This window comes from Equus quagga, chromosome 3 (genome assembly GCF_021613505.1).
Source record: "Equus quagga isolate Etosha38 chromosome 3, UCLA_HA_Equagga_1.0, whole genome shotgun sequence".
NCBI lineage: Eukaryota > Metazoa > Chordata > Mammalia > Perissodactyla > Equidae > Equus > Equus quagga.
The window spans coordinates 135796275-135808754 of record NC_060269.1 but is presented as its reverse complement, the minus strand read 5'-3'; positions in this window follow the sequence as shown (position 1 = coordinate 135808754).

The window sequence follows — 12480 nt, the reverse complement described above, 5'->3', positions numbered from 1 at the left end:
GGAGGGGGCCGCGCCCCTGCCGGCCTGCGGGGCCTCGGGGCCCGCCCGGCCGCCGCCCCCTCCCGGACCCTGCCGGAGCCTCCCCGTGAGCAGCGGCGAGAGGCAAAAGTTGGGGGACCTTGGGGGAGGGGCCGGCCAGGACGGAGAGCCCCTGGGGGCCTGGCTGAGCGGTGGGGCAGCAGATCCCCGAAGTCCCTCCAAGGACTTCAATAATTTGGGGGAGGCGCTGGGCTCCTTGTAGCCGGGCCCAAACGTGAGGCCCAAAAAGTAGGGCCGGGGGTACTGGCTTGATTAGTGGGAGGAGAGACTCGGTGCTGGTGCTGGAAGAGTGCAGAATTTTGAGCAGTCTTCATTAATTTTCGAGAAGAAATGAAATGAATGCTGCCAGTGGTTCGACGGGGATGGCTTTGCTTGTGTTTTGCGGTGGGGCAGTGGGGTCTGGCTTCGCGTCCCCCTGCACCCTGGGCTTCCTGAAGCCAGCCTCCTTTCCCCACAGAAAAGCTGCCAACCCCTGCCTGCGCCTCGGGGCTGCCTACTGCCTGCTACAGAGCTACAAAGCCTGCGAAGATTTCCCTGGCTCAGCATGCTCACTGGCGCCCCAGCCACCCCGATTAAAGGACAGGGGGTAATTGTTAATAGAGATTGAGCGAGGGCGTGATACATTCTAGGCACTGTCCCTTTAATCTTCTAACCCTTTGAGGCAGGTCCTAGTAATAGCCCTAATTTACTGATGAAGAAACTGAGGCGCAGAAAGCATCAGTAACTGGCTGGTGGTTGAGGAGTAACCACCGTCTCTGGGCAGAGATGGGGATGGGAGCCTCGGATGGGATTGGGACAGGGCCCCACTGAGCCCTTCCTGTCCTCTGCATGTTGGATCCACTGAGCTTGAGTCTTACCACAAGGTAGTGTGAAATGGGGAAATCAAAGAAAATGGCCAAAGCAGAAGGAAAATAATGGCTGAGAGCCAGAACTACTCGGAATGGGGAATCAAGGGCACCATCATCAGGATGCTAACCAAGGAAAACCATTTCATATGTGAAGATATACCCAGAAAAGGCGGTACCCGGTGCAAAAGGTTATTACTACAGGAGTCATCAATGCTATTGCTCCTTCAGCAATCATTTTCAGCACATACCCAGCTGGCCACTGTGGGAGGGGACAAAGGGACAGGCTCTATCCTCAGGGAGCCTGAGGTCTAGCTAGGCAATTAGCTCTAAAGAAGTAACTCCACGTGGCTACATGGGGGTCACAGACTGACCAAAAGGGGTTCAGGAATCGAAAGTGAGTTCGTCACAGGTAACTCCATGGAGAGAGTTGGACATTCATGGCAGGTCACCATTTTCCCAGCACCTAGCATCGATGTGAACCAGTCTATGGTTATCATCATTTAATTCTCAAGTCCACCCCAAGAAGTGGGTCTTCCTGTTTTATAGATGGGACAATCAAGCTCAGAGATGTTTTTCTGTGGCCCAAGGTCATGCAAGACACAGCCAGGAGGATCCTACTCTGGAACTGGCTGCTGTGTCTAGCCCGCACTCCTACGGCGGCAGGCACTCCACAAAGGCTTTCTCAGCAAGGCCCAGTGCTGGGGCTGAGGCTGCAGACCAGTCTGGAGAGGGCGACAGGCACATGGACCCACCAGCATGGAGGTGTGTCCTGCATGCCTGATAGACGTCTGCCCTAAGAGGGATGGGCTTCTGCTTTATAGAGAGGAGGAGTGAGACTTCTCAAATGCGGTACCATCTTGCAGACCTAAGAAAAGAAAACCTGGTTCTCAGCTGTGTTGGAGCGAAGCAAGGAGGAAGGGTGGGCAAGTAAGCTCTCTGTCCCCAGAACTAGACAGGTTTGGGTTTGCATCCCAGCCTGCCACTCACTAGCTGTGTAATTGTGGGCAAGTTATGACCACTCAAAGACTCGATCGTTGAATCCACCTTTGGGGTTAAATGTGATCAAGAATGTATAGCACCCAGTGTCATACGGGCGGTCCTAGGTGCTTGTTCTGGTCCATGTGATATTGTGGGCAGGGCAATTCTCAGCTAAACCATAGGATTGGAGGGAGCAGGCCGGGGTGTGGGTGTGAGGGGCTGTAAAAGAAGAAGAATTTTCTTAACATTTGTGCCTCCGTTTTGATCAAAGATAAGGGCACAGTCTAGCACAGTGGTTCTCAATCAGGGTGACACTTGGCAATGTCTAGAGACACTTTGGGTTGTCACAGTGATGTGGGTGCTACTGGCATCTAATGGGGAGAGGCCAGGGATGCTGTCAAACATCCTGCAATGCACAACGAAGAATGATCCAGCCCAAAATGTCGCTCGTGCTGAGGTAGGGAGAGCCTGGTCTGGTGTCCTGGAAAGACCCCTGGCATGAGGAATTCCAGAGGTACAGACTCTAGGCCTGGCTCTACCACTCATAAGCAAACCTTCTTGGTCATGTCACTCCCATCTCCAGCCTCTATTTTCTCATCTATAAAATGGGAATAATGAGACCTTCCCTCCTCTTCCCTAAAGAAATGTGACATATCATCATTATTACTATCCTTACCCTCCCCATACTCTAGCGCATCCCCTGCAACCTGAGAAACTAGAAAGTTCCTGATAGAAAGAGTGCAGAGAGAAGACTTGAGTAGCATAGCTGGCAGGGTTGGTATTTGTTTCGGCTCTGTTAGAGACACTAAGTAAGCGAGTGCTTGTAAATTATAAGGTGCAGTTTATAAATCAAGATGTAAAAATGGAAATGCAGATTACTTTGGTTTGGTTCCAAGATCTTCAGCGGTTAAAAAAAAAAACTTCATAGACAATCAGAGAGACACAATCTGTTTCCAGGAAATAGCAAGTTTTTCAAAATGTAAAAATCCTTGTTCAGATGTACACTTACTTAAGCTGCATCTCCATGACATGAGCACGCATTCCTGCAGGGGACAAAGTAGTGCAGGCTGGAGTGGGATGTGTGGGCATCTCAAAGCATTGTTCATTCGTTCACCCTCTCAGTCAACCACCCGTCATTTCGTTTGGTCAATATTGACTGGATGCCTGATCGCATTTAGGTGTGAAGTCGAAGGGAATGTTAAGAATGTCTCCCAGGTTTTGGCTTGAGCCAGTGAGTGGATAGAAGCACCATTTCTTGAGATGAGAAGGCCTAGAAGAGGAGAGGGTTTGGCTGGGAGATGTAGCAAGAGTTTAGTATTGGAGATGTTGCCTCTGAAATGTCCATGAGGCATCCACGTGCAGATGCTGAGTTGGCAGCTAAATGACCAGTGGGGATGGTGAGGAGGAGATGGGGGTGGTGCCTGGGAAATCTTCATACCCTAGGTGAAACCTTGATTCTCCCTCAGGAAGCCCTCAATGTAATTTTAGTTGATTGAATAAATGAATGAGTGAGGGAATGAATGAATGAATGACATTTTGGACATACAGACATTAAAGAGAAAATATCTCTCAGGTGCCGTCAGTCAGCAAGGGGAAACAGAATTCTTACAGAAGAGGGTAAGTCTAAGAATGCTGCATTTGGGGGATCTATTTTTAAACCAAACATAATCTTCAAATTCTAAAGCAAACTGTAAATCTTGTAGGAATCTCAGAGACCTCATCATGCTTCTAATCCCCCTCCCCCATTTTCCAACTAAACTCCCCGCCCCTCCTCCCCCCTCCACCCAAGCTGGTCTTCCCTCCAGAACTGTAAGCTTTGGAAAGCCTTCAGTAACATCGAACACTCTGGCTCTGATCCTTGCTGTAACAACGGAAGAAAAACTATTCATCCAAACCTCAAAGGCTCTTGGTTTGAATGGCTACAAATTGGATTCCCTGGGGTAAAAAAAAAAACCCAACCAAAACAGTTTTGTCCTTTTTATTTTTATCCAAAGAGTTTGCCAATCCCTCTTTGACCACATCACCCCGATATGCCACTCTTGTGGTTGGCTGCTGGTCAAATGTAGATGCAGTTTCTGGCTTCCCATCATTTCCTTTCTTTACAAACTCAGTGGGTGTCACAGTCTGGAATTCATGTTAAATCTGCCCCAGATTGGCCTTTTAAATTCAACCATGTTCTTCAAGGGCTCCCTGTGGATATCTCATGCAGTTTCCTAAATCAGCTGAAAGGCCCTCAAGACCCTGGCTATGGTTTCTGGTGACCTTTGCCACCTCCTCCCCACCACCATGTAATGGACACCTGTGGGATATTTGTTCTTCAGCATCAGCTGCCCCTTCTTGTGACAACAGACACAATTTTGCCTTGGAGGCAATGATTCCTTCTCAATATTCAATCCGTGTGGCTCACTTGTATATTTCCATCTCCCATTGTACACGTCATCTAGACTAGAGCATTCTAGAATATTCCATTCTCCCAGCCACAGTGACTGGTTTAGTGATGAACACTAAACAGAAATTAGGGCTAACAAAACCCCTTGGTAGGGCTTATGCTTGAAATATCAGGAAGCAGTCTCACTTTTCCACTGGCCAAGGAGTTGTAGTGATGTGGGCCTGAGAACCTGTGCAGCTTCCTGAGAAAGGCACCCATGGAGGAGCGGGATCCTGATGGTGTTGTTTGGACCTCACATCAAGTCACCCCACTCAACTCTTCAGTTATGTGAAATTCAGTTATGTGTAAATTCTTCTTTTTTCTTAGCTAGTCAGAGTACGGGTTTTGGTCCATTGCAACCAAATGAACCCTAACTAGTCCATTCAGACACCACTAATCCACTCAGACATCAGAGGCAATGTGTAGCAACTTTGAGACACAACTGACAGGCAGGTAGAACTCAGTAAGTGTCCCCAGATCTGCCTTTCAATGAACTTTTCCCTCTTTCTCCAATTTTGTGATGTTCTTTCCCTCCGCTTTGTCAAGGAAATTTTGAAATTCTGCACTTTTTTTTTTTTTTGTCTTTTTTCTTCTTCTCTTGATCAGTACTACCAGGGTTTTGTCTATTTATTAGTTTTCTCAAGGAACCAAGTGATGCCTTTGTTGATTTTCTCTGTTCAGTTTTTGTTTTCTGTTTCATTAATATATGCTCTTACCTTTATCATCTATTTTCTTCTACTTATTCTGAAATTTTGTACTTTTTTAAAAAAGTTAATCACTTAGAGTATTGGCGAGGGTGTTTCAGAAAGAGATTAGCATGTAATTCCGTGGACTGGTTAAAGAAGATCCCCCTTATCAAGATGGGTGTGCATCGTCCAATCCATTGTGGGCCCAGATATAACAAAAAGGTGGCAGATGGTGGAATTTGCTCTGTCTGCTTGAGCTGGGACATCCGTCTCCTGCCCTCAGACATTGGTGCTCCTGTTTCTCAGGCTTTTGGATTCAAACCAGAACTTACCCCATTGCGCCTGCACCCCATTCTCAGGCCTTTGGACTAAGCTGAATTACACTCCCCATTTTCCTGGGTCCCAGCGTACAGACAGCAGATCATGGGACTTCTAAGCCTCCATAACTGAGTCAGTCAATTCCTATAATAAATCCTCTCTTATATATCTTATTGGTTCTGTTTCTCTGGAGAACCCTGACAAATACGTAGCTTAATTTATATTTACCAGAATGCCTTTAGTTATGTTCCTAATTCTAAGAGAATGTACCCATTCTTTTAGTTGGGTTGAGTTGATTAGAAGTACATCTGTGAGTCACAGACAATGGGTCTGTGAGTAAAGCCAATCCCCTAAGACAAGGACAGTTTTTCCATATAACAAACTTTCATTATCTCAAATTTATAAGTCAGTATAATAATTTTATGGGAAATCTCTTTACTCTTCTTAGCAAGCAGACTTAGAAATTCTACTTTAGGGGAACAAGTTACAAAATGAGTGCAGATTTAACTTAAATTTATAATAATGGGTCTGTAAATATCCTCTAAGCTCTTCTCTTATCTATAAACAATGGTTGATTCAATTCTTTGCATTCTCCAAGGACATGTATATCCCCTCAAGGTTCCTGCTATTGAAGACTGTGGCCTCTGGTCTCAATTTAGTTTTAATCAAGATGAAATTAAAGATATTTGGGGCTTATAATTTTCCTATTCTATATCATCTGAGTTATTCTATGATCTTATGCCCTCTGCTCAACCCATCCCAGCTCACATCGTTCTGAGGGAAGTATCTGAAATGCATCAACATTTAATCCCAATGGCTGTTGATTCATTGGACTGCCCTTCTCAGGGACGTTTGCGTTTGAACATAGCTCTCAGGTATAAACTAAACACCTAGGCGAGAATTTCAGACAGTCCCTGATATCAGAAAGTAGACTAGGCTTCCTCTGCTACCTACAGGCCTGGCTCTGGGTCTCTCCTCTTCACTCCACCTAAGTCTTGTAGGAAGAGTTGTTTTGAAGAAAAGTATCCAGAACTTACCTTCAGAGTCCTCCCCCAAGCCTCTCTCTGAGCTCATCAGAATCTAGTACTAAGAAACTCTGATGTAGTGCGGGGACCATGGAATGCATTGTTGGAGGTCCTGATTTGAATTCCAGGTTCACCATTTATCAGTAATTTATCACCAGCAAGACCTTGGCAGGTCTCATCTTCTGGGGGCCTGGATTTCTTCTTCTCCAAATGGGAGAAGACAATGCATGTCGGTTTGGGTTGCTTGAAGGATGAAATCAGTTGAAGAATGGGAAAACTCTTTATAAGCAGTACAAATTACTTAATTAAGTTGGTCTCTACCTGTTCATTGAGAGTCACAAATCCCTGTAGATATAGATATAGATGTAGATAGGGATATGAATATGGGTATGGGTATGAGTATAGATATGGAAATAGATATGGATAGATGAAGATATTAATCAGGATATAGATATAGACGTGAGTATGGGCTTGGATATAGATATAGATAGGATAGATATAGATTAAGATATAAATATAGACATGAGTATGGGTATGGATACAGATATAAATATGGATATGTACAGATATAAATATAGAGATAAACAGATATAGATATGGATATGGATACAGATAGATATAGGTTTGGAAATAGATATATTCGCCTCAAGATGCTTAAAATGTACCCAAGGAAATAAAACTTTTCTATGTCAAAAAACTGTGCTAGTACCTCAGAAATATCTTAGTTTTTCCCCAACACTTTCCTTCCACAGTCCAAGAGACAGAATCTGTGCATTTATCTGAAAGCTGAAATGATTAGTTTAATGTTCAACAAATATTATTGAGTGGCTTCAGGGCCGGGCACCATGCTAGACTCTGGGAATACAGTGGTGGACAAGGTAGATATGGTCCAGCTGTGGATTCCTGCTGCCCTTGGCCTGCGCTGCACATGCAGCATATCCAGGTGGACATCCTGCGTGCTTGGGTTAGCAGCTCTCAGGCAACTGGACAGAATCTCAGGAGCCAGCTCACAGGGCAAGATGGTGTTGATTCCAGCACACTCCTCACCACTCCCGTTACACCAGGGCAAGACCAGATCCTCCACTGCACTGAGATAATTTCCACCCCTTAAACAAACCTCACAACTCCTTGTTCTGGATCATGAGGATGACACTGGAGCTTAGAATTTATGTGGCTCCTGAAGACTGCTAATTCAGTAGGAGAGCGAGTGATCCATCATTTAAAGCAGGGCAAGGGGGTGTGTCCACCGGCCTGGACACTGACCCAGAGTGGTTGTTTCAGGAAGAGGCAGCTGTAAATCCGGACTTTGTCCTCAGCAGGCTGTCTTAGCTCATGTCAGATAAAGGTTTGCTCTCTGTTAAGAAAAGTTCTGGGGCCGGCCCCATGGCTGAGTGGTTAAGTTTGTGCACTCTGCTTCGGCCGCCCAGGGTTTCACTGGTTCGGATCCTGGGTGCGGACATGGCACTGCTTGTCAGGCCACGCATCCCACATGGCACAACTAGAAGGAACCACAACTAAAATATACAACTATGTACTGGGGGGATTTGGGGAGAAAAAGCAAAAAAAAAGTTCTGGGAGTGTTTCTATCTCAAGCATCCGCGTGTTGGGGTATTTACCCTGCCTGGCAGGAGAAATAAAGCAGCTCTTCAGAGTGCACTGATGAGATCCGATGTTTATACAGCAGTTTCAAGGTTTACAAGGCCTTTTCACTCTCATTATCTCAGTGGCAGCCTCCTGATAACCCTGGAACAGAAGGCGTTTTCAGATGAAGAAACTGAGGCAAGGGCAGGTTAAGTGGCCTGCCAAAGATCAGGCAGCCAATGTCACAGTGTCAGGGACTGCAGTGGACAGGATTGTCCAACGCCATCACAATCCTGCTGGGAGGTATTGGGGTGAGGGTTAGGGATGAGTTGGAAAAAACCGTATCAGTGCCTTCCATGTGATTCTAGAAAGCAGAAACCCTGCCATTCCTTCCTCCATCTTGTTCCAAGTTATTTGAAGACATATCTTTTCCCACTTGTATACTGTTGGTGGGAATGTAAATTGGTGCAGCCATTATGGAAAACGTATGGAGGTTTCTCAAAAACTTAAGATAGAACTACCATGTGATCCGGCAGTCCCATTAGTGGGTATATGTCCAAAAGAAATGAAACCAGGATCTTGAAGAGACATCTACACGCCCATGTTCATTCAGTTTTATTCACAATAGCCAAGATATGGATGGAAACCACGTAAGTGTCTGTCAATGACGGCCTATCTCTGATGTTGGACTATGGTCCAAAAGCAGTGTTAAATAGGACCACTCCTAAGCCCTCAGGGGGATGGTCTTGATGATTTGCAGGCAAACGCAACCTACGAGATGAACCTGTCCAAATTCCAGGAGGTGGCAGATGAATGCCGACGAGCAAGTGGCAGAATGAAGGCCCAGAATGAAGGCCCCAACAAATATCCCCATGATGCAAATGAAGCCTGGCTTGAGGCAAGAATCCCCAGAAGCCAAGAGAGAATTGCTGAAGGGTGACAAGGGCAGGGAGAAGAAAAGACATTGTCACCCTGGTAGCTCACAGACAGTCCTGAACCTCCAGACCGAAAAAGGGCCAGCTGGAAAAACCACCCGCAGCCACACTCCACCCCTCCCCATTAGGGTGTGAGCTGTGGCTGTTCCCTGGGGTTACAATCCAAGACAGTACTATTTATTTTTATCTTTTATCCTCTGAGAAGAATAATAGGAATCATCAATAATGTCTTGTTTCTGGACTCATTTGGGAAATCAGAAAATCTGCCACGAGAATAGCATTCTCTCTGATCGGTTTTACTATAATATTTTGGACAATGTAATTCAGCAGGATTTCCCCATAAAAACTGAAGAACCCTTAATGCCCTTTCTGGTATATGGGCAGGCCACCAGAAAAGGCTTCTGATGGCCAGAATATGACCAAAATTGGTGCTGTCAGATCAGCTCAGTATTCCATATTTCCTCACCTGCCATAAATGTGCACGGCTCCTGGAAAATGAGGTCAGTCTTCCTTCTGGCTCTTTCTAGGCTCTCTTGGGACACTGGTCTGCAGTGGTGTGCTGTTTGGGATCTTTGGGAAGCAGAGACTGAGCCAGAGTTGAAAGCGCAAAAGGCTTACGAGGGAATAACGCTTGTAAAAGAAAAAGGAGAGAACCTGGCCAGGGCAGGGGAGCCGTCAGACTGCCATGCAGACCCCACAAAGCTCAGTCAGCCTGCGGGGGCTCCGAAGCAGACTGCCTATTAGTGGTCCTGCATCAGGCGTGAATGGCCGGCCCTGTACCACTGCCTTGCTCAGTCATAGTCCAGGGGTTCCCTTAGAGAAGAGTGACGGCCAAAGGCGCTAACAGCTGGAGAATATCAGCTAAGCACACTCCTGGCCATTGGGCAGCCAGGCCTTTCATGACACCTGAACTGCAATTCTCCAGGTCTGCTAAAACTGGTGAAAAAGACACTTGGGCTTTGCCAGTTGACAAGAACTGGGGAGAACTTGGTAAGAGCTGTTACAGAAGATCTCCAGCCTTTTCTGGACCCAAGAGAATATTAGCAGTGATTTTTTTCCGCAGAAGTTCACTGCTTAACAGGAGCCGATAAGTGCTTCTTATTGAATTCCGCACTTTCATAGTTCATTGGTTGATTCAATAAACATCTTTTGAGCACTTTCAATACATATCCATGAGCTCCTTGAATATGGCAAACCCTAAGCAAAAGACTGAGGCGACAAGGATTCCTGAGGCTTAAACTCTGCCCTCAAAGAGCTGGCACTTAAGGAACAGATAACAAAAGAAATGAAAGAAATCATACAACAATTGCTATTGAAAAAAAGACATTTGGGTTTGATCAGTTGACAAAAACTAAGAGGAACTCGATAAAAGTTGTTACAGGAGATCTTCAGGTCTTTTGGATCCAAGAGACAGTTAGCAATGATTTCTTCTTATAAATCCACTGCTTAACAGACGGCCACAAATGCACAGAAGAGGGAATGAGTTCTCCCAACTTGCAGGACCAGGTTCCAGGACCACTATCATTGGAATAGGCCATGATGGACAGGTAGGATCTGAACACACAGATACGAGAGAGGCACATTCTGCATGGAGGAAATGGAATGAGCAAAGCCATTGATTAATAACGACGGCAAGAGTAATTGCTAACACTTTTCTGATGCCTGCTTGTGCCAGGATCTTTGTATAAGTTTATCTTACTTAAGACTGGAAATGTCTCTGCCAAGGAGGTATAAGTATCCTAAACATACAGGAGAAGAGTCTGAGGCTCAGAGAAATTCAGTAATTGGCCTAAGTTTGCATAGGCAGTGGCAGATTCAAGAATCAGAGTCAGATCATCTGACTTGAAAGTCCATTCTCAGCCCTACGCTGTCCCCTAACGTGGGTGAATTTGAGACCAATGACTCTGCTGGCCAGGGAGGGCACACAACAGGACAAGGAGGAGGAGGAGGGATTCTAGAGGAGAAGGAAATTGGGCCCAGCACTGGGTTGTCTGTGGAAGGATTATCTGGATAGACGTGCCCAGGAGCCAGGTAGAAATTTGCAGCTGAAATGCAGTCAGGAGGCTGGGTGAGGAGGGGTTTGGGAGAGACAGGGGGAGAGATCATTGCTGTCTTAGGGGTGGAGATTGGGTTTTTCTTTTGCCAATGTCAATGAAAATAATCCATAATCAATCTATAAATGAAAACTTGGGGTGAGTTTATTCTGAGCTAAATGTGAGGACCATATAACCCAGGGCCTTCCTTCCCCAAGGAAGGAAGGACACCGAAGAAGTGGGGTGTACAGAGTGGTTATATACCCTCAAAAAGCATGTTTCACATATGATTGAAATGTCCTTTTACAATAGTCACAAGACTTCTCTGTTGGCACAGCGATTGATGGACACAGCAAGTAGTAGGTCTGCCATCTTGGTGGGCACAGCAGGGTGGCAGGTCTGTTGTCTCGAGCTGGGTGGTCACAGGTGAGCGCAGCAATCGGTTCCTAGCCTAGGGAGAGTTGCTTATCCTTAAGGAAATGCCAGTGAGGGGAGGTTGCACCTTTATCTTAAGGCCATTTGTTCTTGCCTTTGGGACACAGAAAATGCTTAGAGCAGATATACAATGCATGCTCAACAGCCATGCTAGGCCCTTTTGGAAAAACAAAGTCAGGCCAAATTAGGTTTACACCAAATGGCTCCCTCATATCTTCCAATATCTTATTGCTTGCCATTTTAATTTGTCACCAAGGAGAGCAATGGGTCTGCTTAGAAAAATACTATAAGCGTGACACTCCAAAGGTTGCAAATGCCGTGTAGGAGAAGAAGAGGAGAATGTTTTGCTGGAGGTGAGAGTGGGCTGGAGGAATAGGGAAAGAGAAGGAAGGACAGAGAGTGAGAGATGACACAGACTCTGCTAGCTCTGAGCCCTTCCCCATGCCTCCCCAATCTTTGGGAAAACTACCAAAAGCACACATGCTCAGGATGAGTGATTTTCTTTGGTGAAAGCCAACAAAGGAGCCTTTTCAGGTCATGCCCACACTGAGTGAAACAGAGACTGTGTGCTCGGAGCAGAGGCCCACAGCAGAGGGACCCCAACAACCCAGCCCTGAATTCGCAGAAATCATGGGCACGGTTCTGGCCTTTCATAGGCTGGAGAGTCAAGTCAAACCTACCAAGTTCTCCATGGAGCAGAGAGGCCCTGGCTGAGCGAGAGCAGGCTGAGGGTGGAACTTTAGTCACCACTTAAGAGCTGCAATGCAGACCAAATCCAGTGAAGGAGAAAGCAAAGGGCTGAACGGAGAGGATGAGGCGACATTGAGCAGAGGGAAGACCCTGGGGCCTGGCTCTGCCCTGGACCAATTGCTGGGCATTGGCTGAATCAGCCAAATGCCTCTGGGTCTCATGTCCTCATACAGGAATGCCAGACCACATGACACTAGAGCTTTTCAAGGTATGATGCTCGTGAGCTTTGGGGAAGAATGCGCAGGAAGGGAGGAGCACGAAGAGCTACATGTCCTGGATGCAAAGAGGGGAGTTACAAGGAGGCAGCTTCCAGTGCTGCTGAGTGCTGAGACTGAGAATGTCGTGACTTCAAGCTGCCCACCTTTGGTGAGGGACAGTGCCCATCAGGAGAGTGAATAGCAGGGCCAGATGGTAGTTCCCCCGT